Consider the following 23,471-nt stretch of genomic DNA (forward strand, 5'->3'; position numbering starts at 1 on the left):
CCCAGGGATAATAAAATTCTGCTTGATTTGGGCCCTGAGGGCAAGAACAACCTTCCAGTACTGAGAGGAGAGGACGGTGCAAAGACTCAGAGGTTTGGACATGGTTTAATAATTCAGTTTCTTGACTCTGAAATTAAAAAGGATGTTCAGGGAGAGGCGGAGCCCAGGCAGTCACTAATGAAATGAGCTGCCCAGTTCAGGGCAGGCTGGGGGGGACATGCTCTGCCCAGCAGCCAGCTGGGCTCTCACAGCAGCTTCACTCACCCTTCCAAGTCATTCTGCTGTGCACAAAGCTGATGCTGAGCTCACACAGATGTTTTGCTGTTCCTCCTCCTCAGTGCTCAGGTTGTTCATCCCCCTGTTCTCAGAGAGCAAGGGAGCGTTTCCTTCACTGGTTCGGGCACATGTTCCCTCAGCTGGAGAAACAGTCTGGCTTTATTCTGTTTTTCCACCTCTGCCTTTTTATTAGGAAAGAGGACTGCTGCATCTTTAATGCACTACTTTACAACCTTTTATGTGGAAAGATTAACAAAAAGGAACCACACTTAATTTAAGATGACAACTTAGGTTTGCCTCTGGATCCTTTTTTGGCAGACGTTCTCTGAGTAAATTACATTTGACAACCTGAAATAAATTCAAACCAAGATTTATGCCTGCATTTGCTCACAGGGCCGTGGTTCATCAGCCTGTGTGGTTAAAAAGCTATGAAAAGTAACAACTAATTTAAAAATTTATTTTTAGACAACCTACATGGGCTACCAATGCTAAAACTTTGGTTTAAGTAACATCAGGTTTCTGAACATGTGGAGGTAATTTTTCAGTTGATAACACAGTTAGTTATAGATGTTTGTGCAAGAAAAAAAGAAAGCAGCATTAGAAAACAAGAAGAAATGAGTCATAATGATATACTTTCAGTGGCAGTTTAACACAGAAAAAGGTTTTAAAAACATACCCAAGGACACGGCATCTTTGAAAACGTTCCCAAAGGAGAAGTCAACGTTAGCCGAGATTGCCAGAATTTACTTTAGCTATTACTATGGATGAATAATTATGCTCAATTCAGCCAGTGATATGGGTTCACTGCAGGTTAATTGGTAATAATGGGTTTCATTCCAAACAGTGAGGAATGGTTTTTCAACAAAAAAAAGTGCTCTCCCTTCGAGCTGGAGATGTCCTTGCTCCCCGGGCTTCGGAGGCACAGCAGCACGTGTAGGACACCAGGGCTCCCGGCTCCGGGGCACTGAGCTGCCCTCAGATCCTGTGGCTATTGGCAGGGGATGGAACAAGCTGGAGGAACATCTAAGCTGTGCAACCTTGTCCTGCTTTTTAAAAATTATTTTCCTTCCCCCCGACTAAAATGTGAGGCTGGACAAAGGAGAACAGAACGATCTCGTTCAGATCTGCGATGCAGACAGAGCTCTGTCTCTGTTCCGTGGGTGTGAGCACCGAGTTAGTCATTTGAAGTTGATATTAATTGGACAAAGAAGGATTTTCTGTGCTTGTGCTGCTGTGTAGAGTTCTCCATCCCTCCCTCAGTCCTGCTCGCTGCACCAGATAAATAATAATGAAGCAGGAATAAGTCTATTGATTGGGATCTGGCTGAGAGCAGGATCTGAGCCTCTCAAAGCAGAACCTTCTCTCCCTTCAGCATCTTCCCCTGAGGGATGGGCATCATTTGTCATGTGCACATATTCCCAGGAATGAGGAATATTCGTGTGGGAGACAAGAGAAGATAGGAACACAATTCATCCTGGATAAGCCTCCTCACCCAGGTTACACCCCAAGTCATCTCTCTTTAAGGGTTCTATCAAATTCTTCCATCCTTCACCCTCTGTGGATGATTTCCTCTCTCAGCATTCCAGTCCTTGTTTTCCCATTGTACCCAGATTGGAGCCTCTGCATTTGAGGATCCCAGTGACTGTATCAGGAGCTCTCCAGACAGCAGGGAGTAAATCTCTGCTTTAAAAAGAAAAAAAGAAACCCCTCAAAATGTAGTCCTTTCATTACTTTAGTTCAAAAAGAGGGAAAAAAACCCCAACCTCTGTGTGTATGTTCAGAAGCTGCTCAGTCTAGTTCTGTTGGATTTGTATGCAAGTCATTCCATAGAAAGAGAAGTTGGAAATACATGAATAGGACACTTCCAAGGTTGAAATATTTGTGCTGTTATTTTCTCCTCTGCCCTAACTGATTTTTTTTTTTTGTAAAGTTCCCCAGAGAGGAAAATTCTATTATAGTGTTTGGCTTCTTGCTCACTTTGATGAGTCAGATGCACCACACCATGCCTTGGGATCTGTTAGAGCACATGGAGACTGGATGGACATGAGCACGGAACTGTGCCTGGGAATGTTTCCCTCTCAGCCCCCTGAAGCTTGGAATCACAGCACTGTGTGACTGTGCCCCAGGTGCCATAAAGCCATGGCTGAGTATCCAGTTATACCCAGCCAGGCTGGCCTAACCAGTCCCAGGCTGGCCTAACCTGGCCAGTCAGCTCTGCTCCTCAGCCTTTCTTCCAAAATATTCAACAAGTGCAGCCTTTCCCATGAGCAGCCTCTGCTGCAGGGTGTGGGAGCAGAGGTGCAAATGTCAGAATTCAGGATGTTCAGACATCATAAGAGAAGGCAGCAGTGGCTCCATGGGTTGTTTAACAGGAGGTGTGACAGAGATCAGGCTCAGCTCCTGCTCCCCTGGGCTCTGCCTGGGGCTCTGGATAACGGGCTCAGCTGGGATTCTGGGTCCTTCCAAATACAAGGTTTAGGCAGTAGGGAACAGGAGGGGCAGGCCCTGAGCTCTGCTCTGTGGGACCAGGGACAGCACCCAGGGAATGGCTGGAGCTGTGTCAGGGCAGGGTCAGGTTGGATCTCAGAAAAAGGTTGGATCTCAGTTGGCACTGCCCAGGCTCCCCAGGGCAGTGGGCACAGCCCCAAGGCTGCCAGAGCTCCAGGAGGGTTTGGATGATCCTCTGGGGCACAGGGTGGGATTGTTGGGGTGTCTGCGCCGGGCCAGGAGTTGGAGTCGATGATCCTGGTGGGTCCCTTCCAGCTCAGCATGTTCTGTGATTGTGATTATCCTGTTGGACATTTATGGACAGTGTGGCCTCTCTCTGCTCAGTTTTCCAGTGTTCTGTCTTTTGACCATGCTACCTATATCATATAAACCTTCCATACACCTTGTAGATCTTCTTGTTGAAAAGTTTCCATTTCAGTATTCTCTTAATTTTTTTTTAATTTCTCCTTGATTTAATCCTGTGTGATCCTTTCCCTTCCTTGCTCCATGAAATCCTCAGGCACAAGGAGGTTTTCCTCAGCTGGACTGTCCTAAAAGTCAGTCACCTCCTCTTATGTCAGCACAGGTAACCCTGAAACACTGACCAGCCCTTGCCTCTTCCACTGCCCAGAGGTGCTGACTGCTCTGCCCACCATTCATTACACCTCCTGGAATCTCACCTTGGACTTTTAAAACCTTATGTGGTGTTTTTTCTAAAAGATTGTCTCAGATACAAATTGCAGGTAATTATCTACATCCATCATTCTTCCCTGTGTTTCATTAAACATGGAATTGTTCTGCACTGGTGTCTTGACTTCTCTGTTTCATTTCCCTTCCTGCCCGTTGGTGTCATTAAGGAAGTTTTGCTTCCAAGGTCTTCGAAGGGCAAGTGGGATGAAATCCCAGGGATTGGAACACCACATCTTAGAACAACACCACTACATCCCCCCCCAAAGTAATCAAACCTACAGCATATGTCTTGGGTAAAATAACCCTTTGCTTCAGGCTTTCTGACTCCTGGGAGCTGTATTTTACCCTGAGGAAATATTTTACTGCTTTTGTTCCCCAAGTCTGCCACTGGAGTGATATATATTTATATTTCTATATAATATGCTCTCCATGCAAAATCTGAGGTGACCTATACATCATGTGTTCAGGCTCAGGAAGCTGGCTCTGATTTCAGGGGCCAGGGAGGAGCTCTCCTCCACTCAGGGAGGTTATTCCAGCCTGAAGTTGCTGAAGGGAGTGTATTAAACCCTGAGATTGTTCTGTGAGTGCAGCAGCAGAGCTTTTCCAAGTGCATTCCTTGCAATGTAAATCACTTGGATTCAAATCCTGAGCTTAACTGAATTGGTGTCATTCCACCAAAGCCTTGAAACAATCCAAGATCTCTGCTCACATCCTCAGGCAAGTGAGAAGGATATCGTGTGATGCTCTGATTTAGGAGTACATCTAACACTTTGAAATGTCCAACTAAAATCACAAAGTTCTTTGCATTTGAATGAATTCTGAACAACACAATCCACATAACAAATGAATTTGGTTTTCAAAGGAAGTGTTGAAATGTTGCTGCTCTGGCAGCTGAGTGAGTTCTGCAGATGTGACAGGAACGCTCTGAAATGCAGCAAAACTCTTTTTGGACTGTGGTTAAGAGCAGGAAATTATTTTACCTTAGAATAGAAATGCATAAAAGATCCATAGGATAAATGATGGGTCTGGAATGTGGGGATCAGACAATCAGATTATTTTGTCTCATAACCGCAATGAAATTTAAGTTACACAAGGATGAGGAGGAAAGATGGGAAAGAGCACTTGATAGAGGTGCAGGTCCTGGAGCAGGGAATGGAAACGTCCACGTTGGACAGGGCTTGGACAAACCTGATCTAGAGGAAGGTTGCCCGTGGCAGGGGGTGGAACAAGGTGACATTTAAAAGTTCCTTCCAGCCCAAACCTTTCTGTGGTTCTGTGAATATCTCAGAGGTCAAACATTTGGCATAGTTCATATGAGAAACCAGGTATTCATATAAATGATAAAAATGATCCCCTGTTTGCTAGTCCAGGATCACTTGCAGGCCTCCAGCATGTAAATAGTGAGGGATCTGAACTACTTGGGCTGCTGGTTTGACTAACTGTAGTATTTTTAATCTCCTTTTATTTCTATAATATTTTCAGTTTTACAGGTACTCAGATCCAGCAGTGACAGTGACAATATGGTGATTTTAGCAGCTTAAGAGAAGCTCCAATTCTCCTGTGTTTCTACATCAGGATGTGGATTCTTTCAACCATAAGCAGAACCTTAATTATTTATATATTGATTATAAATATATATAAATTATGTCTGACCCACACTCGAGGAGATTTATTGGTGTAAAATCCACCTGTTGATTTTTATTATGCTCTAAGGAGTGGGAATGGGTTTGATTGATATCCCCCAACGATATTAATAATATTGTTTGTATATTTTAATGAGTGTAACTCAGCTAAATGAGGATATAGATCTGCAGTGCCAACATATTAATTTTGGAGTAGTACAAACACGTATTTTTTGTTAATGCAGCTTTTATGTTCCCCTGTAATTTCTGGAGCTGATCCCTGTGTTGTTGTGCAGGAGCACACGGGAGCAGCTCCGGAGTTATCCATCACAATTTGGAAAAACTTCCCAGCAGTGTGTGGGTTGTCTCCTGCTTCCAGGGAGGATATAATTCACTTGCTGCTTTCTGCTGCTGAGGAAACAGAGCCTTTCCCTGAGAGCAGCAGGAATTGGGCTTTAGTTACGTGTTTTTACCTTCTGGTGATCCCAGAATCCTGGAGTGCTTTGGGCTGGGAGGGACTTCAGGACCATCTTGTTCCAGTCCCAGCTCCCACCAGACCAGGTTACTCCGAGCTCCATCCAGCCTGGCCTTGATCCTCATATCTCACCCCTGTGGGAATACAGCACAGCCTTATCTCACAGGGGAAGTGCAAGCTATTTTTCCTCACCTTTCCATGATATATCCTGGGAACATCTCTTTATGAAACAGGGCAGAATAGGAAAGATTAAATTGTGCTCGGTGCCTTTTCCTGATGATGATCCTGCAAACACTCGGACATCAGTGAGGTTCTTTGCCATCTTCCCTGGAAATAAATGGTCCAGTTAACAATTCCACTGATGCCAGTCAGAAGGAGCTGGTTATATCATGCTCATGTTTATGTATATCCATCATTTGTGTGGATAATGTTCCTATAACGCTGCACAAATGAGTGCAAGTTGAAAACCCCAGCCCTGTAACTGCATTTCAGTGTCTGCCTCTGGTCCCAGGGAGAAGTGGTTGAAGTAGAACCATGAGGAAGGTAAAAAATAAACTAGAACATGGAGCTACTTTACTGGTACAAGTGTTGTTGATGGACATTAAGGTCTGTCCTGTACAGCCCTGGCAAAAATCAATCCCTGATTTCCTTCAGTGTTGTTTGATAAATTGTACAGTGGCTTTCCCAGTGCCCAGTTGAGCAGAGAGCTCTGGAGCTGGGGCAGTCCACGTGTGCTGCTGATTTAAAGCTGTGGGCTCATTTCTTTCAAAGTTAGTGGACAGAAAGCAATCAGTGAATTAGATTGTGAAAAAGTAAAAGGCTTGCAGTTTGTTTGCTGCCAAACTCTCCCTTGCCCTGATTTACCAACCTTCCTAAATCCTTGGGAGGTCTCTGTATCTCACGTGGAGTGGCCACTTGAGCCAGCACTCAGAGCAGACACTTTGTGGTGTGATGTTGTTCATCAGAAAACAGTTTGGGCTTTTTAGAAAAACCAAGTCCCTTTTGGTGCCAGTTTGGGCACTGGCTCAGAGGGTTGTAAACCAGAAGGTGAAACATTTGGAAAAAATCCTCAGACGTGCTCCCATTTTTAAGAGAGTAAATGTTCAGGAGTTTTAAACCCAGAGACTTTATACATACTGCAGGATAATAAATTATAACTTACTTTGAAATAGCTGATCAAATAATTAGTCATTACTTGCGTTTGTCTTCTTGGTACTAGTGAAGCAAATGCTAAAAATCCCACTGTTTCCATATAAAACAAGTAGCACCTGTTGAAATAAGAATCAAATTGGTGGTTTTAAGAACCACCGATCTGTAAAAATTAAATTTAAATTATTTTCTAGAGCATTTTTCACAATTAAGGTATGAAAAACATATCTGGTGCATTTTCAGCATCTGGCATCTATTTGTGGCATTAAACCTTACAGGCCCTTTCTTCTGTGTAACATTAGCCCATATCCTTTCTTTGAAAAACCCAGCTTTAGCTAAAGCTGTGATTACTTTGTTAAATATGTGTACAGTGCTCTTGCACAGGAATCTTCCTTTTATCCAGAGGTCTCAGAACTTGATAGCTCTTCCCATTAAGAAAGTAAAAAAACTTTACCCTTCCTTCAGAGATTCATCAGGAAGGTCAGTGCTGTGTTCCCTCCAATTTCCCAGGCTCAGCTGGGAGCTGATTAAAGCTGCCAGCTACAACTCGTCAGTTTTGGCAGAGACAACTCTATAAACTCTTTGTTATTCACTTTGCTGTGTGTTATAAATATATTTATCTTCTGCTGTCAGGCGTGGACTGGACAGGTGCTGGAGGAGCAGTTAAGCTCTACCATTAATCTCTCTAACAATGTCATTACTTGGTAACTCAAACCAAAAACATGGGCAGAATATTCAGGAACTTTCTCTAGTTCTTCTTCCAGGTGACTGGAGTGGTTGGAGGAAAAATGTTTGTTATTCCAGAAGGTTTCCAGCAAGTCTGTAAAGTCAGAATATGTGACTGTGGCTGGTGCTTTGTATCTTTGGAGCCATGTTGTGGGGCTGGTTTTGATATTCAGTGTGTTTGATTAGAAAATTCAACAAACTTGGGTAATAAAGACTGTGTTGGACTGTGCAGGTGGCATTTTAGGAGGAGATCATCATCGTGAGCTCAGAGCAGCTTTGGACAGAAGCAGAGTTGCTGGGCAGAACAGGACTGAGCAGAAGTGTCAGTCCCAGGCTGTAAAATGATGTAAAATGTAACACAGATTTGCAGGTTGGTGACAGGAGTGTTTCTGGCCCAGGAGACAAAAAAAAGATACAAAGACATCTGAGATTTATGAACTGTGGCATAAAATCGGTGTCAGTCCAGGCCCCTGTGTGGGAGCATTACTGTGAGAGCTCTCCAGGTTGAACAAAGAGCAGAGGAACGTGCAGAACTGGTTGGGGACATTCCAGTCCAGGTTCTGTGACAAAAAGCCCAAGCTCAGAGGTGCTTCCAGGCTGTCTGTGTGGGGTGTGTGTGTAGCAGAGTGATCAGAGTAGGACATGTGCAGGTTGTGCACCAGGGAAGAGCTGAAAGCAGTGGAGAGGGAGCCTCCAGCTGAGTCTGGGCATTCCTGAGCTTCCCTGTGTTTGGGACCCAAGTGTTACCTGAAAGTGTTACTCTCTTCCTGCTGGTAAGGTCCCATGAACACAGAGATCACATTTTGCCACTGCAGGTCCAGGCATAATGCTGTTAGTCCTGGCCTTTTCCCAGTCAGGTGGAACCTGTGTGTAAAACCAGGCTGTGCAAAGTTAAAGGCACTCTAGAATGCCTTCAGTGAAGCACAGAGTATCCCATGTTGGAATGAGGCTCTGGAAACATGGGTTTTTTTCTTTGAAGTTTGGTCTAAGACTCTTGAGACTTAAAATTAGACAGGGATAAAGATAAAGCAAAAATTTAAAAAAAAAAAAATAGCTGTATGTTCTGACCTGCAAAATGTCCCAGGAATTGCAGGCCCAGTGGTGCTCAGTGGGTTTCTGTGGGAGCACACACAGCTGTGTGTCACATGGACACAGCAGTGGGAGCAGGGATTCGGAGGGAGGGGAGAGCTGAGCCCTGGGGAATGAGTCCAGGGAAGTGCCAGTGCTTCCTTAATCCCAGGATGTCAATGCACAAAGTTGTCTTTCTGTCAGAGCACGAGCACTGGCTCTGAGAAGGGAGGGTTCCTGCTCAAAGGAGAAAAGCTGCTCATCTCCAGCTGCCAATATTTGGAAGGGAACTGAGGCAGTTTCACAGGCCTGTTCTTCATTCAGGTCAGGGGGTTGAGCTTCTGCCTCTCTAAATTTAGGGGCTGCAGTATAACATAAACTCTTATAAACAGGTGTGTGGCAAAGCATTCCTGTTGCTTCTCCTGAAAAGATCTGAATTAGCTTCAAAGTAGAATGGGGAATTTTTGAAATCTTGAGAACTTTCTCAAGGATGTGAAACCACACGTTACCTTTCTCTAATACTGATGGGTTTCAAACTGTGACATCATTGTGAGTGTGGGACAGACAAAAGAGCAAAGGGCAGAGTGTGATCTGGGTGGGCAGAGGGGCATCTTTAGAATCTTCCATCCTTAATTTCCTGTCCCTGCTTTGCAATCTCGTGCATTGTGCCTGTGTGTCACTTGTTTCTTTTATTTCTCAAGGGTCACGAACAAACAGCACCATTTTCTCTTACTTCTGGACTCGGCTGGAATATTATTTCCAGCTGCAATAAATTGAAATCTGTGCTGATACACAGCCCTTCCTCAGAGGCTGTATTGTACTCTGCTCTCCGAGCTGGGAGAGGTGTCTGTTAGTTATACTTAGCATCACAAGCAACGTAAATTTAGTGCTTTAACAAATTCCCTCCTGGACTTTTCATCACCAGAGCTGATGTTTACAAGTTTGAACATGCTGTTCTCTTTGAGACAGTCTGTTGAAGAAGTGGGAATCAGGATGAAGAAAGACAAACAGAGGATTTCTTCCAGGTCATGTCTGAGTGATAGTGTTAATGTGTACATGCTTGTAGTAGACTTTAGTTTCTAGTTATAATCAATACTTGACATATTTTCCCCATGATTAAATTAAAGCTGGGAAAGTGAGATTTCCCTGAGGAGAAAACAAGTGGCAAAAGAGTTCACTGGTGATCTGCATGTAATCGAAATAAGTGCTGCAATTACCTCCAGTCCATTCATTTCTTCGTCCCTGTTCCCTCCCCCTGGCCTGGTGCCTGAGAACTTTTTCGTTTATCACCCACAGCAGAGAGAGGAATAATTTATACACGTGGACTTGTTTTTTTAATGCTCTGCAGGATTTCATATGAGGAAGGGAAAAGAACCCAAGTCAACGTTGCCACTTTTAAAGCTGTATTTCTTCTGCATAATATTTTGCAAACAAGTCTGTAGACACTGAGTGTCCTGCAGGTTCTGTGTCACAAACCAGGTGATGGAGTGATCATGTTCTCCATGGCTGGAAACTGGGACACTTTAGGCTTCTGGAAGGATATTTTTACTTTCCTAGAGCTTGCTTGGTGCTTTCTTTGCCTTGTGTCCATTGGTATTTTTGCCAGGGGCTGGGATTTCACCCTCCTGGGCTTGGGCTCCTTGTGGGATGTGGATCTTCACCACAACACCTGCACTTGGGGCTGAGCTGCTCGTGGCTTCTCCTGCACATCCAGCCCTGGCTGGGCACTGCAGTCGGTGTGAGTGACTCACCTGGACCTTTAAGGACAGTTCCACGAAAATGAAACCTGTTAGGAATCAAAATAACTTGAAGAAAGGACGTCAGGTAGAAAAGTGTGGCTGGAACCATTTAAAGAGTATTTTCTAGAAAATTATACTCGACCTTTCTCTTCCCACACCAGCAGTTTGATTGGATTCTGAATGAGCCTTTTCAGAGTCCTCCCTGTGGGTCAGCCAGAACTCACCTGCCCTGGGAGCAGCTGAAGCCTGATTTCTTTGTTTCTAGGAATAGAGCTCAGCAATCATTCTGCCATTAATGATTTCTGCATCCTGAGTCGCTTTCCCTGTGGCTTTTTGAAGGATTAACCATTGGAAACAAATTATTCTTTTACACCTCACAATTTGTTTTAGATTTCTCTTAGACCATGAAAACAACTGAGCTGTTTTGAATCTGGAAACTTCATATAATAAATAAGTCGTCTGGTTTTTTATTTTGAAATGAAACTTTCTTTGTGCACTGCTGTTGAACTATGAAAAACCTTTAAAAATACCTGACAAACAAAGCTGTTTAGACAGTTTTTCCTGTGAGAAGTAGGAGATGTGAGATGAGATGCCACAGGAATGTTGTCATTGCTGCTGCATTCCTGAGGTACCAGGTAACAGAGGAAGATTCTGTTCATATGCAAAGCTGGAAATTATGGTCCCATTTAATTAAAATTAATACCTCAATCTTTATGACATTAAGTGAGAGCAGTCTAATGATCATCTCTATGAAGCCTACAGTTATTTACAACCCAGATGTTTGCAGAAAATGAACCAACCTCTCGATTTTTGTGTTGTTAAGGAACTCCTGTTTGCTCATTAAGTCCCCACCTCCGTGCTTGGCTCCTTGAGGCAAACACTGTTTATGACACATCCCCGAGTGCTGTTGATTCCGAGGAGAACAGACAGAAACTGGGAATGGTTCTGCCTCAAAAACAAGCAATAGTTCAGGTGTTAAACTACCCGTGTGGAAAATTGCTCTGACAGTTATGATGTTGTTCCATCTTTTGCTAAGGCTTAAACTATCATTTCCTTCCAAGGCATTCCCGTTCCACGTTCCTCAGCTCACACCCCCTGCCCTGTGCTGCTCCTGGGCAGCTTTATCACCCTCAATTTTGCTGTTTTATATTGAATTATGAGCATCCAGCTATTTATCCATAAAGAAATTAATCCTCCTTAGCCTATAACTAATAGGAACCCAGAAATTGTATTTGTTTTCTAGGTGTGAACTTTGGGTGATTAAAGACAACTTGAGGTGATTAAGAAGAATTTGTAAAATTGAATGTTTGATTCTACAATCCTTTTCTTTCCTTTTCTCCTCATTTATTATGTTGTGGGATTTTCATCTGGGAAAACTAAGGGGTATCAGAGTTCTTGCCTGTCCCTTGTTTGCTAGACTGGCATTCCAGGTTTAATTTAGGAGCCTAATGAGCTTCTCAGGACCATGATGGACTGGGTTTTAATAGAGGAAGAGCTGGATGACCTGGTGGACTGTAGTAACAGCAAGAAACTTCATAAAACAAATGCAAAGATGTACAGCCAGGGCCTAACAATGTGAATCTTTGCTGTGAGGTAGAGGCTCATATGGATGTGACAGAGAAGAGAGGTCTGGTTCTAGTCAGGGCTTCCAGCACTGATTCAATGAGGTATTTTTGTGCAGAGATGGAAAAATGTCAGGCCATTTGCACAAGGCAGTGCTTCTACAAGGTGGAGTGGGATGGGAGAGGTCAGGAGTGAACAGAAAAATAAATCTGGCAGAAAGGAATAGAAACCTCTCTCACGTGAGAACTTGTTTATTCATGAACATCACAAAGCCCTTTTTTTTTTTAATTTTTTTTTTTTTTTGAGGCCACTCACGGTACCAAAAATGGCAGCATGAGGAGCAGAGTGTCCCAGAAGAAGGCTCAGATGTGGGGCTGTGTGATGGCACGGGGTCCTTCTGTCACTCAATGCCAGTGATTTGCAGGGCTGATTGCAGGCAATCATTAATCACTGGGTATTGAGCACAGCAGGTCCTTCACATCTGGGGCAAGAACAAGTGGCACCTCTTTAGCCAACCTTCTGCTCTCAGCAGTTTCAAAATAAGCCCAACTCTGAGACATGAAGCAAGATCGTTATTATTATTGTTATTATTGTTGTTGTTGTTATTGTTATTATTATTATTATTCCCCTCTGTGTGTCTCTTATTTTCCCCAGGAATTTAGAGCATTGGAAACCTCAGTTGACTTCTAAGTTCAGTGTTCTCCACTCTTGCTGACAAGAGTGTGCCACTGAACAGGGAATGTCCTGTGTGGGATTAATGGAGCTGCTGCAAGAATATTGACAATTTCTGAATATTATAAAGCTACTCTGTATGGGTGTCAGAGAGAAAATATGACAGGTGTTCCTTTTTTCTTCATCTGTATTGGAAAAGGCTCTTGCAAGTCAGGTGTATTCTCAGATTCTGGGATTAGAGTATTCTCACCAAACCCAGGGGCTCAGTTACTGTATGTAGCTGATATTAAGCACAGGAGCATTAGGATATATATTTCCCAATTTATATATATATTTCTCAAAGCCATAATGTCTTGGGAAATGGGAGCTAACTGACATGACTATTAACTGTAAAAGCTGCCATATGGGTGTTAATACAACACATTTATTCCACCCTTCTTTCCTAGTTTAGGCCCAGCCATATTAAACCAGACCTGATGTTCCTGGTGAATCCCACGGCGTTTTATAATAGCGACAATTTTCCCTTCACCTCCTGACAATCAGGAAAAGTTTCTTAGACATCTTTGCATCAAATTGGAATATTTTTAGATGTAGATGTTTCTCTGTGTCTGGGGTCTCAGGCAGGCAAAGTGAGTGGGGGCAAAGTGTTGCATTCGGGAGCTAATGAAATCCTTCTCCTCCTGTAATAGCTGTTCCCTAAGGATTGCAGTCATTCCTTTGAAATCCCTGCTTAATCTCCCCACTTATTTATTTTGTCAGGAACTTCAGTCGTGCTGCTTTGCTGTCTGTCACCCATTGTCAAAAGAGAAGAGAATGTCATAAAATATTCTATTGGTGCTGTCCCAGAGCTGAGGAGGGATTTACCTGCAGCCTTTGGAATTGGGAATCATTTATGACGTGGCTCATCTGCTCCAAGTGGTCCTGTAAGGCAGGAGAAACTGGAGTTAAAGGTGACTCATAATCCCAGTGTCTTCTTAGAGTATCCTAAACAAGAGCCATTGATCTAAACAGAAGTTACACTTATTACAGACTTCATTTTTTAACGTCCATAATTAGATAATTCTCCGAAGAACTTGTATTTTCATTAATTAACATTAAATGTCATTAGCAGTCAGCTGGGCCTGATCAAAGGCAGAGAAGTTTGTAGCAAGATTTCTGAGCAACAGCCCAGCATTTCCTAATGATATTATTGATTTGCTGCTCCGAGGGATCCTCATGTTTAGTGATCCAAAGTGGCCCTGGCTGGGGGTGCTTTGAACACCAGGAGCCTCCCACAAACCACTCCTGGGCCCTGCTCTGCCTCTCTTTTCCAAGGTGATGCTTTCATGGACTTTGAAAGCTGGCAAAGCGTGTGCTGTGTGGCTCCACATGAAAGAGGGGAGAGATTTGGGATTTTTTTCCTCCCGATTTTAATCATTGGGAAAAAGATTTTAAGATCTGTAGGCGGATACTTCTGAACAGTGGAAATAATGTGGCATAGTTGATTTTAATTAGTAGGCCAGCCTAAGACACAATTTCCCATAGCTCCCTAGGACTTTTTATTTTTTTTTTTTTAAATGAGTTTTCAGTACTTTTTTCAAAGGTAATGATGCATTCATACTTCCCAAATTTAAATTTCATGTGAAGGCAAAAACTAAAAAGAAAAAAAAAAAAAAAACAAAAAAAACACAAGTCATGAGGTGAATATTTGATTGGAACAAATGTGGATCTGAGCAACAGGAACAACCTCAGATGTGTCTTATGTAAGTGCAGTGCTTTCATAGGAAAATGAGAAGGAATTGAGATCAATGACATAATTATGAAACGTTACTCTTACCCTTAATTGCTTATACTTAAGAACATGAAAAGCCTGGTTTTTAAAGTCTGTGTATGTGATTAGTCTGTTCAGTTGCCTGAAATTTCAATTCGTGGTAATAAGGTGAGATATTCCTGGTAAATATTTTGTTTAGATTGGGAAGTGTGAACATCTTTTAGAGCTAAATCCCTCTCCAGATTTCCAGCTGGCCTTTTCGTGCCTGTTTTCATTGAGATGTTAAAGGTCTGAAGGTTATTTTAACCATACCCCTCTGAGAAGGAACTTGAAGAGAGAGAAAATATAAAAATCTCTGTCAGAGTCAGTATTTTAAAAAAAAAAAAAGTCTGAAAAAATGAGAAGTTTACTATAATTTTTAAAAATCAATTTATAATTTTCAAATTTTCAAGCTCTTAGAGTAACATTTTAAGAACTTCTGCCTGCTCTGGTTCCCACCTACTCCTTCCTACTCCCACCTTCTGTTGGAGTGCCTGGTTAGCAAACCAAAGAATTGGAATGGGCAGGGAAATGAATGTCTGGGCTGGTGGGTGGCTCCCAACTCAAACAAACAAACAAACAGCAAAACACAACATCTTCCCATCCCCATTTGTGGCTCTGTCTGCTTTGGCTTGGGAGGAGGGCATTTAACTCCTCAGCCCTTGGGAGAAAATCCAGATGGTATTTCCAGGTGTATTAACAACACATTCCTCCAAAATCAGCGTGAGGAGCTCTTTGAATGGCCCAGGATGTAAAACAGTCATTGATGATTTATTCAAATACTTTGGGGCTGCGTTTTGAAATCATGGAAAGTGTTGCTTTAGGAAGAGATGAGCTATGGTTTGGCTTCTGCCTGTCTGAAGGAAGGAATTCCAGGGAAAGAAGCAATGCCATGTGGGATGAAAGACAGGAGGAGGAGGTGATTAAGGCCAGTAAGAGTCTAATGAGGGGCAAGAAGAGAGTGTACAATCACCAATCCTGATTCCACTGGTTCTAAACTCAAAGTTTAGACATTTTCATCCGCAGAGAAAATGTTTTGTGTTCAGTGGTAAAAGAGGGATCACCAAATTATAGGATCTTGACCCTTCACCCTGCGGCTCCTGGCACCCCTGGAGTTCCAGGAGCTCTGGAATTGGGAGTGAAGAGCCAGAGGCTGCAGAGGTTCCCTTGGAAGGGGAATAGTGATATAATTGCCTGCAGGGAGTTCTGGGAAGGGCAAGTGGCTGTCGATCCTGGGAAGAAATCCCCAGCCAGTTTTAAATGGGATTTCCAGAGAGGTTTTGGGCAGCAGGGTGGGAGATAACAAGATGATGGTCAGAAGAATGTCTGAGGAGGCAAACAGCACTCACAGATGGTACCTGAAGAACTGGGGCAGATGGAAGGAGGAGACCTTAGGAAACCTTCATTACTAGAAAACCTTCAGTTCTGTGCTCTGGAGAGAGACCAAGATTATTAGATCATACTTAAAAATATAAGTTGTCCACAAGTTTGGTGCTAACCAAACCAAAAGCCTCAAGGCTTATGCCTTTTTTATTAACTGTACTGAAATTGTATCTGATGGGAGAGGAGAGCAAAATGGGGAATTCCCTTGTTTCCTGCCAGCCTTGTGTGCCCACTGTGGAGAGGAGGACTTGGCATTGGTTCTGTTTAGTGGGATATTTGTAAGGGGTGTTTGCTCAGAGTGTCTCAGCTCAGAGTAAGCTTGTGATACACTAAGGTAAAAAATGTATAAGCAACTATTAAGCTCCAATTCTTTGGCCTCTGCAGAGAGGTTAATGAAGGTTAATAAAGGGAAGTGTTCTCTTCCATCATCTGAGTGCTGTGGGGCTGAGAGCAACCTGGAGAGGGCTCAGTCAGAGCACTCAGCTGATGATGTTGGTGAGGGAAGAACACAGAGAGAAAACTGTGCTTGTCTTACCTTGTGGAAAAAGCCCGTAATTGGTACATCTGTAAAATGATGGAAATTAAGCTCTAAAACTGACCCATGAAGTCTGTTATAATTTTTTGTTAACCTTCTTTTCTCAAAGTAGTTAAATAAGTTTTCAGTGTCCAATTTAGGAAGAGGGGGAAGAGGAAGCCAAGGTGGTTGCAGGCACCAGTTGTTCAGGTCTGGTTTTGTCCGTAGGGATTTTTCCAGCTCCTCTTTTCCTGCCAGGAAGCAAACACTTGCTCTAACCTGAGTAGCTCCAGTTCCATCTGCATCAGACTGAGCTGGCATGTGCAAATCCTCTCCAGATTCAGTTTGGCACAGTGAACTCAGTGAATTCAACCATTTACACCAGTAGATCCTTCAGTCCTTGCCTCTTCTTTCCTTTCTTCTGCCTGAGATCCTCCCTTGCAGCCCCTCAATTCTTTGTGATTTATTCCTGACTGTTCCTCCCTCAGCTCTTTGACAGACATTTTACACAGTGCCCTGTTACTGTAAGCCAGGTGCTCTTATCCTTAATGAACAATTTCCTGGAAAAGAAAAAAAAAAAAGAAATAAACAGTAGATAAAGTAGGTCATGGAGACAGCAGAGTCAAGAGCTTTGCATAGTGATGGAAAATTAAATAAGGCTGGGGTCACGTTCTCATTTATCTCTCCAGTTACTGCTCGAACAGGGGCTGTGATGGTTCCTGGAAAGGTGAGAATATTATGGAGGACTGTTTGGATCTGCTGGGTGTTTTGGCCACAGTCTCCTCCTTTCCCTGCTCCACCAGGAGCAGCAAACAGGGTCAGCAGTGTCAGGCTGGGATGTTTTGCCCCTCTCAGCCCAGTCAGACCCCGCTCGGTGGGTGCAGTGGGTGCTGCTCGGGGGCTCTGTGGAGGCTGTTCCTGGGCCTCCCTCTGTGCCTGAGGGTCCACACTCCGTGCTGGGTGGTTGACAGCTGCAGGTTTAAGTCTGGATTAAGACATTTTGCTTCTCAAAGAGCCCTCCCTGGGCCCCAGGGGGACCCCTTGAGGCCCAGCACTCTCCGTCCTGGTTCACAGGGGAGTCAAGGCCTGGAAAGGGATTTGGGGTCTGAGTCTTGCCTTGCTGGGACATAAATGACCTCACATTTTCCTGTGCATCTTGAGCCTCCTTCAGAGGTGTTTTTTGGGAGATGAGCTTTAGGCACTGTGAATAGTTAAGCAGCAATATTCTGCAGCTCTTTTCCCCCTCATAGCAGTGACCAGCAGGGATTGCAAAGACCTTCCCACACCAGGACCTTCTCCATGGCACAGCTCTGTGTCCTAGAGGAGGGTACATCTGCTCAGCCTGTTTTCCATGTTGGATGCCCAAATCCAGGAGTTTCCAGCCAGGCAGCTGAGTGACCACCCTGATTCTCAGACAGAGATTTGGGCTCTGAAAATCAGGTACATTTTTTGGACCCCAAAGTTGAGGCTTTTAGCTTTGAGATGCTTGAACCAAATACCAACCCTCCAGTATTGATGCCACTCCATGTATGTCCTGTAAGAAACACAGGAAAACACAAAGGGTTGTTGCAGCTTCGGAGGAAAGCTCTTTTATTTCAAGTAAAATTGGCAGTTTTTACGTGGCCGCTCTAATTCTTAAGCCATTAGAAATGTAAAAATTGATTTAACATTTATATTTAACAGACATCTGTAGAAAAATTTATATTCTGCATGGGCTATCAATGCCTTCAGTATCTATGGAGTTAAAAACTCTTAGGTGAAGATTGCAAGAGGCTGAGAGGAAAATGGAATGTGGGAAGAGGGACATCCACGTGCTGCTGTAGCAGGGAATGCCAGGGAGGATAAAACTCTGGGAAAACCCCCAGGAGAGCAGCTGAACATATTGGACCAGTGGGGTCAGCAAAGGTAGAGAGGAAGAGGTAGCAAACATTGGTTCCTTCCTGTTTTATAAAGATACTGAAGATAAAAACCAGCATTTTAAAAAAATTCATATTCAGCTTCAGTGTTCATTTTATCCCAGTGTTTGGTTTTGCTTTATTTCAGTTGGTACCCCAAAAGTTCAAGGAATCCACCAACTTTAAAGCCAAATTGGGAAAACTGAGTCTGGATTCTCAGTGCAGCTCCAAGGCTTGCAAATCAACCTTCTCCCAGAAATACTGCACTGTTTGGAAAAGGAGAGACAGGTCTTTAAATGAAATATGAGCTGTAGCACTGGGATGTGATGGTGCTGCTGGAGATCAACAGCCATCAATCTGTGTTACTTAATTTGTCCCTGGCTCAGCTGTTCACTGTACTTGGGACTTTTTTGCTTTGTTCCATTTTATTTTCCACTGAGATAAATGAAGACAAAAAGAAGGGTCCAATTGTTCTTGACAAATAGAAGTAATTTTAAAAAATATATAACCATAAAAGATATTCTACATTTTCAAACCACTTTTTTTTTTTTTTTTTTTGTTTCCTGACTTTCAGAGAATCACAGTTTATTTATTTCACTGTGTGTCTATTGAACACCCTTTGATTTCATTGCTCCTTACTCCCATTTTCAGGTCAACTTCATGTGCACTCTTTCAATGCTGTGAAAAATTCACTTGCAATAAATGGTTGGGTTTTTTTAACTAAATATTTAGAATATTTAGAAAAATGTTTGCTTTATTTATCCTGGGTGTTCTGGGGACACGAGGCTGTTGTGGCTCTCCAAGTGTCTGAGGAAGCCCATGTTGCAATTGTTTGGGTGGGTGGCTGCGTGTGAGCTCACTTCAAGCTCACTTGGCTTCTCAGGAGTTGAGGTTTTTTGATGTGTGTCAGCTCCTTTCTCTTCTGAAGGAATGTCTGTTGGAGGCATCTCGGGAATATTCATGGGATAGGGGATATAAATATATATAAAAATAAATATACTGTTCAGTCAGGAGCCAGTGACTCCCCAAACAGCTTCAGCAGCTTTAACATTCCACTGAGCAGAGGACTGGGATCAGTAGAGGGGTATCAGAGCCTGCCTGCCTTCCCTGGCCATCCCTCCAGGAGCACTGGGATGGTGGGATCAGGGCAGAGGGTTGAGCAGCCAAATGCACAAAGTGGCTCTTCCAGACTTTCCTTGTTTACCGTGTTTTAGTGGAGAGGGTTCAGAGAAAGCTGCCCCGGGAGGATCTCTCAGCTTGCAGGAGGTTGTTTTCTCTTGAAATACTTCAGAGGCCCAGGATTTTGCTCTCAAATCCTGCCAACACCAACTTGCTTTTGGCAGGAAGCGCCGTTGGAACATCAACCATCCCCTGTCCGGACTGGCAGGGCTTGGAAGAGCAGCCCAGGGCTTGGGCACTGGGAGGAACACGAGGGTTTCAGGGGGCCTGAGTTTGGATTAATAACTTCAAGGGCCAACTGTTCAAAGGGCTGCCTTCCAAATTTACACTGGTAGTTGAGTACAAGTACGAAATTATGGGCAGAAAATCACAGATAATCTTTTTCCAAGCTGACCTTCCTGAAAAGGAGCCAGCAGTTATCTGGCTTTGGGCACCGGTTCAGCAATGTTTTTAGGTGTTGTTAATGTAATATTTTCATTATATTTCTGCTGGACTATTGATTAACTATTCAATTATTTCAGAAAAGGAAATTCAGTGTGGTGGTGAATAATAGCTCTTTGGGTTGGTAGTTGTGCTTTGCACAAGGGCTGGTGGGGTTTGTGTAATGCTGACAAAATCCTGGGTCTGCATCTCTCTGTGTGTGTTGGTGTGGATCTCACAGAGTGGATGGCAAATGCCAGACATGTTTACACGTTGTTGCTTCAGTATCTAATCACCTTTCAGTTTGTGATAAGCTGATTTTTAAAGCACCTGGCAGGACAGCCTGTGCTCTTCCCCTCTGGAAGATACTGAGACTTTGGGAACTTGTGTGTCCTAAATTCCACCTGAGGTTCCAAGGCCTGCTGCTATTGGTGGCTGTGGCTGAAGGCTCAGTGCTGACCTACAGAAAACACTGGATGCAGAATTCTTGTGGAATTTGAACCACTTCAGCCCAACCCACTCTGCCACCAGGGCTTAAATCTTTGCCAGTGTGATTTAAACAGTCTCAGACAGAGACTCTTGTCTTGACAAACATATTTCATTAGCCATAACTAAAGGAATTGCCCAGATTCCTTGCCTAGTGACATGTCTCTGTGGTATTTTGACCCACTTTTCCTCTGAGGTCACTGAAGGAACAATCCTGAGCTTCCAAAAATAACATTTGATAGGTCAAGGAGCTCTGACTTCATTATTTATTCCTGCTTTGCTCTAACCAAGCTCCCAGTGACTCCAGAAATCAGCTGGTGAGGGTGTTACCACCAAAGCAGATCTTCAGGCTCCATAAGTTCTCCGTGGCACTGTAACAGTGTTCACTGCACCAATTGCAGCTCCCACTGGGGTATTTTACAGCTCAGAAGTTTGAAGAGATTGGGATGTTCAGATCCCACTGAAATCAGCCCCCCACCCAGTTATGGAAAACTGAGCAACTGTGGTTCAAAGAATGTGAGGGGGGGTCATGAGGGCACTGCAGCAGTTGGGACCCTGGTGTGCTTTAAAGAAAAACCTTCTAAAATGACATCTTGGGAAATGGAATTGGTTCCTTCCTTGGTGCTGACCAGCTCCTGCTTAGGGAATGATGTAGCAGAGGTGGGGGCTGCTGAGACTGAGCAAACAGGACTCAGGGTGCAGCTCTTTGTACCTGATGTCTGCCCTCTAAACTGTGCAAACCTCTGAATTTTGCTTTTATTCTTTCATTTCCCGAGCCATGTTAATGACATGTTAATTCTTGTCTCCCGTCTCCCTCGTTAATTGTGTGAGATGCCAGTGGAGGGAACCCAGAGCACAGTCTGGTGTTTCTGCTCCTTCTTCCATCCCTTGGATTTCTCTGTGCTCAGATGATAAGAATCACATTGTCAGTGTTTTTGTATTCTGTACCTGAGCCTTCCTGGAAGTGTTTATCTGTTTAAAACAGCTTTAAATTTTCATTAAAAAACAAACAAAACCGCAGCCTGTCATTGGCAATATTTCTGTTGGTCACGACAACAACTTTTAGAGGTGACTGGTGAGGTTGAATGGATTTGTTCTTGACTGCCCAGAGTAAAACAAGCTCTTCTTAGCAGGTATCCCAAGCTCTGCTTTTTTTTTTTTTCCCAGCCCTTTCGTGGTATCTCAAGTTATTAATCCTAAATGGAGGCATCCAAAAAACCCCGATGAGTTTTGAAACTCGTGGCCTCATTTAGCTTTCATAACAGCTTGTTTCGAGCAAAACCTGCTGTGGAGCCAAATGAAGTGTGTGTTTAAATGATCCCTTGCCTAAACTATCATGAAAATTTCAGATGGGATGAGAAGGAGGGATAGCACCAAGGGCAGCTTGTTGGAAGCTTGCTGCTACTTAGAGACTGAAATCCTGGAATCAGCAAATCCTCCGTCGCTTTAATGCTTCTCCAGTGAAATCCCAACTTTTTGTTTCCTGGCTTAACTATTCTCTTGCATTTTCCTCCGTTGCTCACACCCAAATACTAGCACCCGTTTTAATTTTGGTGCACATTTGGTAGAAACTGTAATTCAGCACAGAAAATGATTTATCTGGATAAATATAATATGTTTATGAAGACTCAACATGGCTTTGTAAAGGCTTCATAAGTTGTTAAAGCTCTTTGAAGGAAATATGTGGATCAAGAAGATGCTGTTAGAATTCCGGAAGGCTTTTGCAAGGTCTTTCATCAGACTTCCTGAAAGAAATGAAACTTTCTTGTTGGGATGTTAACACAAGGAAAAGTCCTTATGTAAACAAAGTGTTGTGGGAAATGATAAGGAAACAAATTTCTGGAGGCTGGGAGGGTGTAAAAGGGATGTTTGTTCTTAAATCCTTTCCTGGTCACTTTGCCTGGAAGCAGGATAATGGTATTGGGTGTGATATGGCACAATTACGTTGGGATATCTAATTATTTACCATGATTTATCTCCTTTCTGCCTTGATTTGTTCCCACTCCCCCAAACACGCTCCCTCTGACCAGTGTTTTCCTAATTCATGCTTCCCAGGGCCAAGCAGCATCCAGGAGCTTTCCCCTGCTATCCTGGGAATGTGCTGGGTGTCTCCATGGGCTGGGAGGAGTAAAAACAGGATCCACTGGGAATTTTTAGCACTTTGAGGTAAGACTTTTAACACGACATCACTTGGAAACTGGTGGGAAAAATTCTGGCAAGGTTAATTGGCTGCATGGACATTTCAACATCTTCAAAAGCACACCAGGATTTAAGAATATTGCCTGCTAGGGAAAGCCACTTCTGTAAATGTTTTCCCTGTTTACAGCTGGACATCAAATTAGGGTTTTCTGCCTGGCTTAGAGCACAATTCACCCCAAATTGAGAGAAAAGCTTTCAATTTAGAACTCTGTCATAGACTGGAAACTCTGTTTGAATTTCATGTCAAAGTCACATTATGAAATATTTTATGACAGAGATGGCAAAGTGAAATGTTTCACCACCTCTGGCCCTGAACAGGAAAGTCTCTAATGGTCATTTTTAGTTGGATTTTCCAGCCTGTCAGCCAGGGAAGCAGAGGAGAAATTCAACCTGTGGTTTTGGTTTGCTTTTTCTCCCCTCAGCCACTTAAAGTGCATAAGAATGTGACCAAAACCAGGTCCTCAGCACCCAGAAAAAGCTTTATAGGTTATTTATTTCACCCAGCAAGGATTCTTTGAGGTCCTATTTTCTTTGCACATGGGCCACATGGTTGTCTAATTTAAAGGATCATCTGCATCTCCTGGTGTCTTTGCAAACCCCAGCACAGTTTCCTCAGCAAAAGTGTTTGTAAAGTGACTCCATAGACAAATAAATTAATAATTTGCCACCTACAAGATTTCCTATAGTTAAGATTTGAGGCTTTTTTTCTGTGATGGAACCAGTGACCTGTATCAGTATTGTAAGTGAAATACTGACATTTATTCAGAAAGGAGCCAGGTATGAGAAAATGGCCTTAATGAGCACCAGATACCTGATGAGTTCTAATTAACAGCGAGTGAGACACTTGTGAAAGAACACCAGGTTGTATTTTGCATTGAAAGAGTCTCTTTCTTGCTAAATTGTACCTAAATTGACTCCTTTCACTCCTGAAAAGAAAAATCAACCCTGGAGAGACATGAAGTCAGAGTCCACGTGGGGATTACACAGAGGACCTTTGTGTCAATTATGCTGATTGCCTGTCCTGGGAGAGGGGCAGGCCCTGGAAATATGGATATAATTTGGCTGTATCTTTAATGACATTCCAGGAATTGTCCCCCTGGAAGGCTGGTTGATGCTCCTCTTTGGAGGACATGACCCAG

The 23,471-nt window shown here is 43.3% G+C and overlaps 1 protein-coding gene across 16 annotated transcripts in view; it reads left to right on the top strand.

Annotated features, from left to right (window-relative positions):
• Positions 1-23,471, top strand: part of MEGF11 (multiple EGF like domains 11) — a 272,662-nt gene that overhangs the window by 50,773 nt on the left and 198,418 nt on the right. For 15 of the 16 annotated variants that reach the window (XR_005566394.1, XR_005566395.1, XR_005566396.1 and 12 more), the window contains one exon: positions 22,189-22,299. The gene's annotated coding sequence lies outside the window, so the exon portion shown is untranslated. Of the gene's footprint in view, positions 1-13,392; positions 13,418-22,188; positions 22,300-23,471 lie in introns of those variants that run through there. The other variant, XM_039389138.1, reaches the window with a different exon arrangement.

This window comes from Pipra filicauda, unplaced genomic scaffold (assembly GCF_003945595.2).
Source record: "Pipra filicauda isolate LSUMZ 115617 unplaced genomic scaffold, ASM394559v2 scaffold70_size2993248_pilon, whole genome shotgun sequence".
Lineage (NCBI taxonomy): Eukaryota > Metazoa > Chordata > Aves > Passeriformes > Pipridae > Pipra > Pipra filicauda.